Source organism: Bos javanicus, chromosome 5, assembly GCF_032452875.1.
Source record: "Bos javanicus breed banteng chromosome 5, ARS-OSU_banteng_1.0, whole genome shotgun sequence".
NCBI lineage: Eukaryota > Metazoa > Chordata > Mammalia > Artiodactyla > Bovidae > Bos > Bos javanicus.
Window position 1 is genome coordinate 111,993,498 of NC_083872.1, and position 15,596 is coordinate 112,009,093.

The 15,596-nt window shown below is 42.1% G+C and overlaps 1 protein-coding gene and 1 long non-coding RNA gene across 9 annotated transcripts in view; one reads left to right on the plus strand and one right to left on the minus strand.

Annotated features, from left to right (window-relative positions):
* TNRC6B (trinucleotide repeat containing adaptor 6B) overlaps positions 1-15,596 on the plus strand; it is a 252,590-nt gene that overhangs the window by 141,015 nt on the left and 95,979 nt on the right. Inside the window, exon 1 of one of the 8 annotated variants that reach the window (XM_061418608.1) lies at positions 1,163-5,099. The exons of the other annotated variants lie outside the window; for them this stretch is intronic. The gene's annotated coding sequence lies outside the window, so the exon portion shown is untranslated. Of the gene's footprint in view, positions 1-1,162; positions 5,100-15,596 lie in introns of those variants that run through there. 8 annotated transcript variants of the gene reach the window in all.
* Positions 126-4,649, minus strand: LOC133248424 (uncharacterized). Its single transcript, XR_009736702.1, has 4 exons — positions 4,561-4,649; positions 1,671-1,746; positions 998-1,168; positions 126-316 (listed from the first exon to the last, which is right to left on the minus strand). It is a non-coding gene; the product is annotated as an uncharacterized LOC133248424 (long non-coding RNA).

The following is a 15,596-nucleotide window of genomic DNA, read 5'->3' on the forward strand; positions in this document are numbered from 1 at the left end:
CACTGGAGTGGGTTGCCATTTCCTTCTCCAATGCGTGAAAGTGAAAAGTGAAAGGGAAGTCTCTCAGTCGTGTCCGACTTTTGCGACCCCATGGACTGCAGCCTACCAGGCTCCTCCATCCATGGGACTTTCCAGGCAAGAGTACTGGAGTGGGGTGCCATTGCCTTGTCCGAAGACCCAGTGTAGGCAAACATAAAAATAGATACATAAAATTAAAAAAGAGAACCAAACTGCTTACCTCCACTTCATTTTAGTGATGTAATCTTCTCTCATCAGATGTTAAATTCTAATATTTAGTCACTGGTACTTGGCAGAGCTGGTTAGGCAGAACAAACAAACAAATAAATAACCTATCCCTGAGATAGTGGCCCCAGTGCCCTCAGGCCAGGATTAGTTGGGGTTTCTAAGACTAATTGGCAGCTTTATTTGGAAGTCAAAAGTAGAAAACATAGCCTATTTATTTCTCATGTCTTCTCCCTCTGAATATTGATACTACTCTCATGGGTGAAGGATAGGTCATTGCTTGTTTTTAAATCATGGAATTCTTGCTGTTTTTTTCATGTTTCTTTGTTTTGGTCAGGGGCAGTGATAGGCAGACACACGGTAAACCAGTGCTTGGGACCCGTGTTCTTTTGTAGATTCTCTCTGAGGTTTGTGTGACCAAACTGGAAAACACTGGTCTGAATCATACTGAGTTTTTCCAGGAGTCTCTTGTGGGGTCCTCACATTCAATAAGTACCTATTATATAGCAAGCACTTCTCATGATCCCATTGAGTCCTCAGCACAACCTGAAGAAGTGGAGTTCGATCTTCATAAGAAAGATGTGGGCACGAAGCTTAGTGTCTGATCTGAGACTGCTAAACAAGGAAGTGGAGGAGCTAGGGCTCTGATTCAGAATGTACTCTCTCCCCAAGCCTTCTCAGTAGCAGCACAGAATAATTTGTTAATTGACGGTAAACCTCGGTTTTATAAAGCGAAGTATCTTAAAATACGCACTCAAATGATGGAAACTGATGGCTTTATGAGAATCCTCAGCACTGCATTGATAAATAATGACGAGGACAGAGAGGCCAGTACTGATGGCATGCGAGGCAGGAGGTCTTCGGGGGACCAGTCCCGGATGGCCACTGAAAGGCATTTTTCTGTTTGAGCAGCGTGATACATTAACTGGAAAGAGAAATTACTGAGTAGTTAAAAACTTTATCTCAAATGATTAATTGAAAAGCCAAATTGATTAATAAAGAGACATTTTTAAAAGGATCTTAACTGTATTGAACTTAAGTAGTAATTCTTAAAGTGTAATCAAATAGAGGACTTATCAAAGCTATAATGAAGAAAATAGAAATCATTTGTAATTAGACAGTAATTAAAAGCAAGTACATGCCCAGTGATTTTAGAGTGCTTGAAAACAATTACTTTTCTTAAGTAGGTTAAACATCTGGGTTACAAGCTTGTTTACACTATTAATTTACTTAACAAACCTGTTCTTCAGAGATGATGTAAAAGTGAACTTGAACTTGCCCGTCTGAATTATTATAAGTACCAACTCAATGGGTACTTTTTTTAAGAAATATTTTTTTACACTGAATTTTTAAAAGTATTTTTCTTCTTATCCTTCTTGAACAATTCAGTCCTAAAGCCTCTTAGGTAAACAGAGAAGATAGCTGACCTGGTCAGGGTGTCAGAGCCCAAGTAGGATGCAGAGGCTTTCACAAGCAGGGAGGGTCTGGTGTGGTGTGTTGGACCTGAAGAGAGGTGAGAAGGGCATGCAGTGAGGTTGGGGTGGCAGCACTGGGAGACTGGTTAAATATACGGGGGGAGGATGGATCAGCTGCAGATGTATGTTAAGTATAATGGGAGCTAGCAACTCTGTTGGAGAAGGGAGTTACAAATATTGAAAGGGAGAAAACTGGAATGAATCTTGTGAAGTTAAGATTGGAAGTATTAATGTGAACTCATGAATTTTAAAAAATATTGATACATATATATAGAGAGATATTACAGGTGTAAAATTCATGCATGTGTATTTATATGCATACTTATGTGCCTACGTTTCTTTGTCCATAAAGAGGGTGAGGGTGCCTGGGAGCAGCAATACCTCAGAGGCAATGAATTCATCACAGGCTTAGATCTTGGCTTCTTAATACGATTTTCAACTACAAGAAACCCCAGCTTCTTGGACAAATGGCTGATTATAGGATTAGAGCAGAGAAGTTTGAAATGAACCTGGAATATCTTGTGCAAAGAAGTCTTCAAGGATGCTGCAGGTATTTCAGTAGGACACGAATGCCAGTTTGAAGGAGCTCCCACTGGCCAAATGTGGGGTAAATTTATCATCAGAATTTCTGAAGTGATAGTTATTAGTTAAAACCTATTGAATAAAAGAGAGAACTGAAGGTTCTTACAATTTCGCATACTTTGCAATAAAACCTGTGTATGGACTAATGAATAAATTCAAAATGGCTCATTTAAATTTTAAAGTGCCTCCCCTCAAAATACTGAAAACAAAGGGGAGAAAAGAGTAACTTTACAGTGAAGAAGCATGGCAGATATTGCCTTAACCAAGTGACCTGAGTGAACATGACCAGCAGTAGGACAAATAGAGATTGTGTCGCCTGATAGGATGCGATATTGCATTGGTGATACTTGTGCCAAGATGGATAGCCTGAATCTAATCATGAGGAAACATTGGATAGGCCCAGTTTGAGAGACAGTCCATAAAATGAGTGGACTGTGATCATCTTTAAAAGTTCAAGGTCCATGAAAGTCAAAGCAAGGTGACAAGGAACTATTTCAAACGGAAGGAGACTAAAAAGCTGATTTGAATCCTTTTATTTTAAAAGATCATTGCTGGGATAAAGCATTAATTTCCTGATTGATAGCTGTATTTTAGTTACATAAGAGATTTTATTTTATTAAGAAAAACACATGAAGTATTAGAAGTGAGGAAGCATGAGATTGACAACTTACTCTCAATGGTTCTGGGAGAATGAGCTCTTTGTACGATACATGCAACTTTTCTGTCCATTTGAGATTGTTTTAAAATTTTAAAAGAACTTTAAAAATAATATTCTTAGAAGTATGTAATTTTATGTATTTCTCTCTTAAATTGTGAGAAGTACATAGAATTAGAAGTCCCCCATTTCTCATTTTAAACACTGCTGCTCCCCAGTCGGGCTTCCCAGGTGGTAAAGAACCTTCCTGCCAGTGCAAAAGACAGAGACCTGGGTTCAATCCCTGGGTCCAGAAGATCCCCTGGAGGAGGGCATGGTAACCCACTCCAGTATTCTTGTCTGGAGAATCCCATGGACAGAGGAGCCTGGCAGGCTACAGTCCATGGGGTCACAAGGAGTTGGACATGACTGAAACGACTTAGCTCCCATGTACCCACCTCCCCAATCCAATTCCCTGGAGATACCACTGTTAACAACTAATGCATATTCTTCTAGGCATTTTATTTATGTATGAAAGAATGTATTTATCATACATAGTAGATTATATTGAATGTATATATGGTATGCTGGCCACATTGCATTCCTAGCAATCAAAAGGCATAGTCCTTGCCCCCCCTGTAGTAGCTGTGTGGTGTTATAGATGAGGTTTTGAAAACTTTGCCTTATGAATTTTGAAAGTCAGAGAATTGCTGTTTGCTCTAGTTAAAGTAGTTTAATCTGATGTTTATATTTCTCTATACTCTGCTTCAAGCAATGCTTTAAAAACTAGAATAGGCTTTTAAAACTTACTAAATGACTCCCTCCACCCTTTTTTTGTTTTTGTTTTTCTTTTTGCCTCTGGCAGACGTATTTGCAAATGACCAACTTTCTGTTACGAGTTTTAACAAGAATGTTTTCGCTTGTCACTTTTCGCGTTTGAAAGAATCAAATAATTTATTTTTAGGATATTATAATTGTGAATAGATTGCGATTTTCCTCTACTCCATGAAGGAATGTAAGTAAACCATTGCTCCTGATGAGTATTCATAAACTCATATAGGATGGGAGATATGCTTGAAAACTGAAACAGAAGAGAGTGTGTCTTTCAAAAGGAGACAAACCCATTTCTTAAAGATGAATCTGATTTATGTAGTGCTTCAATAGCAAATGACTTATTTCTCAGTTTGGAGATGCAGAGCCCACAGGGCCAGATAGTCACCCTGTTAGCTTTGCAAAGACCAAAATCTTTCCTCTGTGTCACTGGCCCATACAGATCTCAAGTTCTCGCAGATGTGTTAAAGGGGCCCGTATGCAGAATGCCTGCTGGAATCAGAACAGGAGTGGACTCACTGAGTAGAGGGGATAATTGCAGGGCCAGGGGACCGGGGGGAGGAGGACATCCTGTCTTTCCTCACACTCTTACTGTCTTTTCTTACTAACCTCTCCTTGCCCAGGTTTTCACTGATATTTTGATCTAAAATACTTCTGAATTTAGTGAGGAGGACATCAGAGCCTATTGCCTTGGACTTTGATGAGGCCAAGGTCTGTGTTGAATGGGTTTCAGTTTTGAAGGTTCATGTTAGCTTAGCAACAGGTTCCCCAAAATGCTGACCACTGATTATCAACCTGTCTTGTTGAATGTTTTCAGTTCAGTTCAGTCACTCAGTTGTGTCTGACTCTTTGCGATCCCATGGACTGCAGCACACCAGGCTTCCCTGTCCATCACCAGCTCCCGGAGCATGCTCAAACTCAACGTCCATCGAGTCAGTGATGCCATCCAACCATCTCATCCTCTGTCGTCCACTTCTCCTCCTGTCTTTTCTAAGGAGTCAGTTTAGAGAGAACTGATTCATGGTGTTCACAGTGTTACTGAGCACACTTCACAGATAGTTCAAACAAAACACATTCATGGTCCTAAGCATTGGTATTTCCCAGCCCCATGTCAAGACACTTTAGTGCATCACAAAGACCTCACATGTCACAACATGCTAAGTTTTCCCCACTGCCCAGGGTCTGACTCGCCCCCTTACTGGATTCCCATCAGCCTTGCTTCTGACTGTATGCCCCACCTTCCTCTTTCCATTGATCCATGTCCCACCACTTGGCTTCCATAGCAGAAGTCAGCTACATGAGAGTACTCTTTGCTTCTACTTTAACCTCTTCAGGTACGTCATAAGGATGCAAAAATGTAATAGAACAGACTTGGGGAAATCACCCAGTAAACTCTTTTTTTCCTCAGTATTTTTTTATCGAAGTACAGTTGATCTACAGTGTTGTGTTAATCTTTGCTGTACAGCAGCGTGATTTGGTTATACAGGTATATAACATTTTTGTTTTCTATTCTTTTCCATTCTGGTTTATCATAGGGTATTGAATACAGTTATCTGTGCTGTAGAGTAGGATCTTGTTGTTTACCCGTTCTGTGTATAAAAGCTTACGTCCGCCAGCCCCAGCCTCCCACCCCAAGCCCTGCCTCTGGGCAGGCCCCTCCCGTTTGGCCGCCGCCAGTCTCTTCTCTGTGCCCGTGATTCTGTTTCATAGATAGGTTCATTTGTTGCTGCAGGTGGCGTTATTTCATTCCTTTTTATGGTTGAGTAATATTCTGCTGTGATACCACATCTCTATCCATTCATCTTTATCCATCTGTTGATGGACATTCAGTTGTTTCCATGTCTTGACTGTTGTGAATAGTGCTGCTATGAACATAGGGGTACTTGTGTCTTTTTGAATTCTAGTCTTGTCTGGATATATGTCCAGGAGTGGGATCGCTGGATTGTACTGTTTTGAGTAACTTTCATACTATTTTCCACAGTCCAAGAAACTCTTTAATAATTACTTTGATAAATGCCACTTATGGAAGAGCTTAAAATTACAAAAAATTCTACATTTAAGATGAAAATCTGAGAGCTTATATCCTCTTCCTTTCTTGATACAAGTCTTGAGTTTAGTCATCAGGACAGTCTCGTGCAGTTGAGGCCTTCAGCTTTTGCAGCTTTATCTTTTGTTTCCATTTCTTCAGAGCCCATTGCCATGTGCAGCTGAGAAGTACCTTCAGAAATCACTGAAAATTCTGCCCCCATCATTCTGCAGGGTGCCATGACCTAGAATCCAGAAGAGCTGTTAGTTGCAGGGTTGGAAGTCTAGTGGCCAGCCTCGACTTGGACCTGTATCTTGTCTCTTCTTAAAGTGTCTGTCTCATGTTTCCTTCCCTTCCCCACTTTTCCTTCTTGTCCTCCTTCCATCCAACTAGCATCGCCTTCTTTAGCCTTTTATTTCTCACGCCTACCAGCCCCTCAATAAATGAAAGAGAATCGAGAAAGAAAAGAGAAGAAAGGAAGAGTCATTATAATGCAAAGTTTTGAGCAAAATACTTAACCCTGTATCTTTATGTTTGTCACATCTCTTTAAAGTTTTAGAGGATATAAATATTTTGTCTTTCTTATTTCCTTACAGAGCATCTATACTCTGTTTAGACTCTGTGAGTTCTTTATTGTTTCATTATAAGAGAAGAAGTTACGGGGCAGGACCTTTTTCATGAGCTTGCAAATTTCAATCAATCCTGTATTTAATCATGAGTCGGAAGGTAAACTTGGCATGCAGGTTCAATTCTTTTCCTCTTTGTGGGTTTGCTATGCCCAGTTTCCGGGGCCAGTCATTCCAGGTTCGCCTACTACCACTTTGGATTCCCCTGGACAAGCAGAGCTGAAGCAGTGTATGTTTTTCCTGGCTGTTGACCTGCCCTTCTGCTGCTTCTGCCCCACTGCATTCAGAAAACTACCAAGTTACTAAGTAGAGTACTTCTAGGTGTTGCAAAGCAGTTCCTGGAGCTTGGGTTTTAATGCCTGCACCATTGTTTGGAAGCAGGTTAAATCTCTGAATGGTAACATGTGTAACTGACCAGGGGGCTGCTGGGCCTCATGGATGCTCTTCTGTGAGAGAAATTGACTCTGGTAACTGCCCAGCTGCCTGCGGCTCTCAGGGAGCTCTGCTATATTTGTACCACCTGCTATTGTTCTCGGCAGCCACTGCTGCTGCTTTTTTTCTATTTTTAATAAGTTGCCAGTTGTTTTTGTCGGGATACCAATAATTCACTGAAATGGGCATAGCAAAAATGTAATTACTTTCTAATTTTTATTTTCATTTATCCAGTGAAATTATTGATATTAGGAAGACTCTTGGCAGTTGTTATTTTGAAAATATGGGTGCATTTCTGTCTTTTTTTTTTTTTTCTCCCTCCCCCTGCCCCTTCCCCCCACCACCTCCCCCATTTCTGTCTTAAAAAGCAGCACTGTTCAGTTTTTCCATTCTGAAAATGGTGGACAAGCAGGTAGCAGAGGGCACTTTCCCCAGCACAGGTTAATTTTGACGATGATATTAATTTCAGGTGTATCCCACAGATGTGATTTAGTAGTCTGATTAGCTGTTCCTAGCCACTCCTGAGCCACAGGGGAGTGTGCTAAGCCCAGTTCTGTTGGTTGGCTTGTTCGCACAGGGGAAATTGTCAGTATTTCTTGTCTGTTTTGTTCAATGATGGTCCCAAGTGCTTGATAGAATAATGAATAATATTTGTAGCATTATAGTAGGCAGACAAGTGTAAATAAATAGGTACCATTCACAGATTATTTGTTAATATTGGGTGAGATCATGTTTTTATGCACCAGTACTGCCTAGGATTCTTTGGTGTCGACTAGAGGCCAGAAGTTTACTGGTACTCTAGATATGCTGATTCTGTGACGTATATATTAAGAGAGCATTTACACACAGTGTATTAACGGGATTACTAAAATCGCAAGATTAGTTGTGTTGGTTTGCCCACAGTAATGGTCACCAGCCTAGAAGCTTGAGGATCCTAGTGAGGTTCATTACTGAATCTTTATAGTGACTCATTAGTGTGACAATTGACATTAAAGCATTGAGAATTGTTTTTAAAGTAATTGAATAATTATTTGAAAGTTACCATTGTTAACAAACAGAAATACTAGCTTTTGTGACATTCTCAGTTTACCAATTATCTGTTTTTTAAATATAATTATCTTAAATGGTTAGAAATGTATCCTCTATAGGATTTTCTTCTAAATCAGAAAAGTGGTTTTGAACCTATAATAGTGTCAACACTATTCTGATTTAGAGAGCTCATCAAGTGAATTTGGGCAGCCTCATGGGACTTTGATTATTAGGAAGTAATAATTCCTTTTGTATTCTGACATTAAGTTGGATTTTATTCTTCTCATCTATTACAATACATAGGGACAGTACAGTAGTATTTAAGAGATTTTGCAGTGGAACCAAATACTGGTTTCTGGTTACAAAGTACCTCCTTGGGTCCTTGCCACTTTAAACCAGTTTCGTCAAGTGTAGGATGAGGTTAACAGAATTTACCTCAGAGGTGTGATGGTTACATATTTAGGGCAGTGTCAACACATACTGAGCACTGAAATATTAGATATTACTGTGGTAATCAAGGGGCTCCCAGGTGGCACAGTGGTAAAGAACCCACCTGCCAATACAGGAGATACAGGTTCCATCCCTGGGTCGTGAAGATTCCTTGGAGTAGGAAGTGGCAACCTGCTTCGGGATTCTTGCCTGGAAAGTTCCATGGACAGAGGAGCCTGGCGGGTTACAGTTCATGGGGTCACAGAGAGTTAGACACGACTGAGTGACTGAGCACACACACGTGGTTATTAAAATGTCCGACTTTGGTATGAGATGCTCATTCAAGAAGTTACTGGGCATTAGAACCATTTTGAAAGATGAGCAGTTTTATCTCTTTTAAGTGACTCCTTGTTTGAGAATATAATCCTTGAAAGTATTACTACAATAGCAACAGAAAATATAAGAAATTTGGAGCTAAACTTCACAAGATCTCCATGCAAGAAAATGTATATTTGTATTAGATATGAAGATATAAATAAGCACAGAGCTCTGTCATGATCATTGGGTGAGAAGGCTCAGTAATTTAAAGATGTCATTTCTCTGCAAATTAGCATTTAAATCCAAAGCAATTCCAATAAAAATCCCAGTAATTTTTCTAAAAGTCGATAAACCAATTTTGAAATTTATATGGGAGAAAGGACAGGAATAACATGTAGAAAGTGAAAGTGAAAGGCACTTAGTCGTGTCCAGGTCTTTGTGATGATGAAGTCCATGGAATTCTCCAGACCAGAATATTGGAGTGGGTAGCCTTTCTCTTCTCCAGGGGATCTTCCCAACCCAGGGATCAAACCCAGGTGTCCCGCATTGCAGGCAGATTCTTTGCCAACTGATCTATCAGGGGAGCCCCAACATGTGGAAAGACTCCCCCAATTAGATAGCAGGACTTCCAGTGAGCCTGTAGTAATGAATGCAGCCTTGAAGAGATGCAGGGTTAGAGATGGATCAGTGGATCAGAGTGGAAATGCAAAGCCTAGACTCAGACCGCCATGCGTGTGTGGAATCTATGATAGAACTGGCCTCACCAGTCGGGGCAGAGGTGACATTAACACGGCACATTAGCAGGAAAGGATGGACTTTTCAACAAATGGTGCTAGGACGCTCTATATGATTATTAGTCTCCGAGGCTGCCTTAACAACATACCACAATCTGTGTGATTTATAACATCAGAAATTTATACTCCTACAGCCCTAGAAGCTAGAAACCCAAAGCCAAGGTTTTGGCAGGGCCAGGCTTACTCTAGGCTCTGTGTGTGTGTTCAGTTGTATCCAACAGAACTGTGGAATTCCACAGTCTCCTTTGCCTGTGGAAATTTCCATTCAAGAATATTGGGGTGGGATGCCATTTCGTACTCTAGGGAATCTTCCCAACTTAGGGATCGAATCCTCATCTCCTGCATTGGCAGATGGATTCTTTACCACCACCACAACCACCTGGGAAGCCTGTACTAGGCTCTGAAAAGTGACAGTGTTAGTTGCTCAGTCGTGTCTGACTCTATGCGACCCCATGGACTGTAGCCTGCCAGGCTCTGTCCATGGAATTTTTCAGGCAAGAATACTAGAGTGGGTTACCATGCCCTTCTCCAGAGGATCTTCCCAACCCAGAGATTGAACATGGGATCCCCTGCATTGCAGGCGGATTCTTTACCATTTGAGCCACCAAGGAAGCTCGCTCTAGGCTCCCTGTAAAAGGCACTTGGGACAAGTCTTTTCTGAGCTTCTGGTATTGCCTGGCAATCCTTGGCATTTCTAGGCTTATAGGTGCGTCATTCCCATCACTCCGTCCACCTTCACATCACCCTCTTCCCCGTGTGTTTAAGAATCAAGTCAGACACTATATACGAAAATAAATACCAAATGGATTCAGTTAAATATAAAAAGATTTGATACATCTAGAAACAAATATTTCTGACCTTAGGACCAGGGATGTTTTAATCACAATGCTAAAAGCAAAAATTATGAATGAAAAAAGTTGATACATTCATGTTAATCGTAATTAAGACCTTACATTCATCAAATGACATTATAGTGAAAGTAAGAGACAAACTAGGAGAAAATATCTTCAGCACATATGATCAGCAAAGGATTTGAGTCCAGAATACATAAAGAACTTCTACAAACCAATAAGACCTAGTAGAAAAAAAAGAATTTCACAATAGAGAACAATGCAAATGTACCATAGATATAGGGGAAAGTTCAACTTAGTAATCAAGGAAATGGAAGTTAAACCACAAGGTGATAAGATTTTGTACTTATCCAATTAGCAAAAATTAAGATTTTAAAACCCCACAACTGGTGAGGATGTGGGACAATGACAGTTTTTTATATTGTCCTGGTATGAGTATAAGTTTCAGTAACTACTTTGGAAGCAGTGTAGCAGTATCCAGTGAAGATGGAAAACCTGGACGCCCTGTGAGCCCGCACTGCAGTGTGTGGACAGGAACCTCTGCCCACTGAAGAACTCTTGCATATGCTTGTATAGGAGGCATGTTGCAGCAGGATGTTTATGGCAGCATTGTGTGCAATAGTGAAAGCTGGAAAACTGAAATGTCAGAAGGGGAACAGATAATACATTAAAAAAAACAAACCACATTGTGATGTATTAACAGGGGAATTCTGTACAACACTTACATGAATGAACTGTAACACAGTGTAACAAATATATTAGTGTATTTCAGGAATATAGTGTTGAATGGGAAAAGCAAGTCCCCAAAAGAATAAAGTGGTACGATTCCACTTATAAAATTGACAGTGTATATAGTGCAGAGTACATCGTGAGAAACGCTGGGCTGGAGGAAGCACAAGCTGGAATCAAGATTGCTGGGAGAAATATCAATAACCTCAGATGTGCAGATGACACCACCCTTATGGCAGAAAGTGAAGAACAACTAAAGATCCTCTTGATGAAAGTGAAAGAGGAGAGTGAAAAAGTTGGCTTAGAGCTCAACATTCAGAAAACGAAGACCATGGCATCTGGTCCCATCACTTCATGGCAAATAGATGGGGAAACAGTGGGTGAGTTTCTGGCCTCCAAAATCAATGCAGATGGTGATTGCAGCCATGAAATTAAAAGACGCTTACTCCTCGCAAGGAAAGTTATGACCAACATAGACTGCATATTAAAAAGCAGAGACGTTACTTTGTCAACAAGGTCCGTCTAGTCAAGGCTCTGGTTTTTCCAGTGGTCATGTATGGATGTGAGAGTTGGACTATAAAGAAAGCTGAGCGCCGAAGAATTGATGCTTTTGAACTGTGGTGTTGGAGAAGACTCTTGAGAGTCCCTTGGACTGCAAGGAGATCCAACCAGTCCATCCTAAAGGAGATCAGTCCTGGGTGTTCATTGGAAGGACTGATGCTGAAACTGAAGATTCGAAGAGCTGACTCATTTGAAAAGACCCTGATGCTGGGAAAGATTGAGGGCAGGAGGAGAAGGGGACGACAGAGGATGAGATGGTTGGATGGCATCACTGACTCGATGGACATGGGTTTGGGTGGACTCCAGGAGTTGGTGATGGACAGGGAGGCCTGGAGTGCTGCGATTCATGGGATTGCAAAGAATCGGACATGACTGAGTGACTGAACTGAACTGAAATTCAAATATATTTATTAGGTTATTGTTTAGGCATTATGTGGTATAGGAAGGGGGTGGTAAACATCCACTGAGGGATAGTTACCTCTTAGGATGGGAAAAGGTGAGGTCACAGAGGGTACCAGGGGCTCTAGTCTTCAGCTGAGTACTGGGTATGTAGATATTCTTTTGTGTGTACTAAATGTTTAATAGTAAAAAATTTAAAAACTTTTAAAAAGTTACTCTCAGAAGTTTTCTCGTTTTTAAGAGTAGAAAAAGATGTCAAGTCTCTATCCAAAAAGTAACTCAAACACCAAATACTTATTTTTGCACGTTTTGAATTCTTTGTAGCTTAGAGATGCTGGAAACGGAGAAGGGAAAGGCAGGCCCAGTGATCCTTGTCTGTCTTATGTCTCTGGCAGTGAGGAGGCTCCTGCCACTGCAGACGTGACATTGTGTCTCAAGACTCTGCTGAAGGGGTTTTTATGGGCATGTGAAAGCATATTCACATTTTTAACAAAGTAACAGTATGCCCATCTCCTTCATTTCATTTTTTCCTGGCATGTGAGTAACTGAGCCAGATGGAAAATGTTTCCCACATTAGGTTCTCTTTCAACATGTCAGCCATTTAATTTTATTGTCCCTAATCTCCTGTTGATAAGACTTCAGAATGTGAGTGGTTGACTAGGAGAGTCCGATTTATTCTAGTCAAGGTTGATGGCAGCCTGTTCTTGGGGCAGCCTTCCTTCGGAACATTTACTTCCCCACCAAGTTCTCCGGCACAGAAGCTTTTAAAGAGCTTGCACCTGCCCCTTTCCATTCAAACCATATACTGAACAGAGAGTAAGCACAGTAAAGAAAACCAGCTTTCGTTCCTCCAGCCCCTCAGGACATGTAGTCATCTGTCTGGCAAGAAAAACCCAGATCTTCGTCTCACCAAAGTAATAGGGAAAATTCAGTATTTAGCAAAAGAAAAAGTTTAAGAACGTGGGCTTGGCATCAGGCCTCAGATCTGCCTCTTGTGTGTAAAAACTTTGTCATTTACTTAAAGTCGCTGAGTTTCAGTTTTCTCACATAGCTCCAATCCCATAGTTTTAAGGGTTAAAGGACTGATAGATGTTAAACACGTGGTTTTGGACCAGCCCTGACTTTCATACAAAAAGCAGACACAGGTTGGGGCCTTTGGTCAGACATCTCTCCTGCCTCCCGCCCCTCAGGTTTCACAGGACACGTCATCTCTCCTTGCCATTTAACTAGTTGTTTGAGCCTGGGCTGGTCACATAAAATCTTTGAAAAGGCTTCTTCGACTATAAAACAGAGATTGCAATATCTGTGTCACGTTTTTGTGGCTCAGATCAAATCAAGTGAGATGAGACAGCAGACATGGAAATGCTATGTCCTCTGTGAGTATGGACAGTGTGGGAACCTGTCCATCTCACCCCCACCCCCTTCCAGGCGAGCAGGTTAATGTTTGTTGAATGTACAGCGTTTTATCTTTGTAAAATAGCTTTGAAGGTACATGGCTTGGACAGGCTTTGCTTAAAATTGATAAGGGAGTTTGTGAATCGATTTCTGCTTGCAGACTCATTCAGAACTATTTGATACTTTGGTCAAAATTATTTTCTCCCATTTTTTATGCTGTGCTTTCGGTGGTTAAAATGAATAGGTGAGTCTAGAGTCTGACCACTTCTTAAATATTCCTCTTCATTGCAGGGAAGGCAGTGTTAGAATCTTAAATAAAGGCGAGGATAGAAACTATAATTTAACACACTCTTGGTAACATTCTTCGATTACTCATCTTTCCTAGACCTTAAATCAATTAAATAGTAAAGAAGAGAAAGTATTGGGGTGGCCAGAAAGGTCATTTGGGTTTTCCCATAAGATGTCATGAGAAACCTGAACAACCTTCTTGGCCAAGCTAATAGTTTTCTAATAAGCCCTGGTTTGCGAAGACTTCCATGGTCATTAGGTTTGTTTCTTGCCATCCTCTCTTCCCGCTCACTGGAGAGACTCATGACTCCCGGGACTCAGGCTCCTGTGCCCTGTAAAACTCCTGTTCCTTGTCACCAGCTCCGCTGTCGCTCTGATAAGTTTCCAAGCCCTAGCTCAACATCTTTATCTGGATGCGCCTGGGCTGCCATATCCAAAACTGGACTCGTTATCTCTTGCCTCCCGCCCCCAGCCCAACATCCACAGTCTTCCTCCTGCGTGTTCTCTCTTGATTGATAGCCCATTTTCTACCAGTTACCCTAGTCTAGGAATCTGAAAATTTCCCTCAACCAGAGTTCCTAAACCTCAAAACTCTTTGGGTGGGGGGTCTGTCCTGTGCATTGTAGAGTGTTTAGCAGTGTTTGCGGCCTCAACTCACTCGATGCCACTAGGGCCCTGGCCCCCTTAGTGATGACAGTCAAATGTGTCTCTACACACCGCCATATGTTGCCAGGGGAGCAAAATCAGCCTTGTTGGAAATGACTGTCTTGCACTTTTTTTTCTTACCTCCCACATTGAGTCGGCTACCAAACCCTGTTGATACTGTGTCCTGAGTATCTTTCTGAGACTTTTAGTTCAGGTTCTTTTCTTCTGCCTGAACTATTTCAGTCGTCCTAAGAACACCACCTGTGTTGGGCACCTCACATGCTTTACGTGGATTTACATGTAATCCTCACCGCAAAACTTGCTGTCGGTCTCTGAGTTTGCAAACAACCTAAATCTAGCTCAGACCTTTAAACCAAAAGGGGAACTTCAGGGCCTGTGTCACTAGGAAGCCCAGGACTGCACCCTCCTCTGGGCCGCTGGGCTGTGTTGCCTGTGCCTTGCCTCAGTGTGACAGGCTGTCCCCGTGGGGCAGCCCGAGACCCTAGCAGCTCCTCACCTGCGCGGTCCTGACCGCCCCCCACCCAGAGAGGACAGCGGAACAGGGTCACCAGAACTCCGGCAGCAGTGCGCAGAGGCCAGTTCCTCGCCTGCCATAAAACACTGTAGGGAGATGTCTCCTCTCCCCAGCCCACCTTCCCACTCGCCGCCAGCTGAGATGTAAGGAAGCTGAGGCTTTGGGAGGGGCACCCTGTTGGGGGTGGCGCTGTGTGGGGTTTGACCCCCGCAGCCTTACTCTCCATCCTAACTCATCTGTCCTTTGGTCTGTCTCTTCCCCTTCCTTCTTTTCAAAGGTCAGCTTTCTAAAACAACAATTTGGTTATTTAAAACTCCATTTACTTTGCTTAGTAGACTCCAGTGGTCCCTCAACAAGTGCAAATTTAGCCTGAAAGACGAAGGCCTTTGTACTGGCCCCTGTTGACCCTAGAACTAGCTCCTGTCCTTTCCCTGGGTGCTTAAGGCCCCAGCCACCCACGGCTTTGAAGTTGCCTGCCTCTGCAGTTCCTGCAGTCTCACAGAGTAGTCAAGCTCACTGGGAAATATACAGACCTGTGTTGGAATTGTGATACCGCCCCAGTACCTGTGACCTTGAGCCCTGGCTGGACTGCCCTGCCCACCGTGTCCCCGAGCTGAGGTCTGTCTGTAGGACTGTGAACGTGGCCCTTGCTGAAGAGGCCTGGGCGGCCCCTCAGTACCTCTCCTCGCTTCACCTTCCGTTCTCGGCCTCTGCACCTACTGCTGTTAGCACTTTCATTAGTATCCTTATTGCCAGCATTGGTTATTTTTTCAA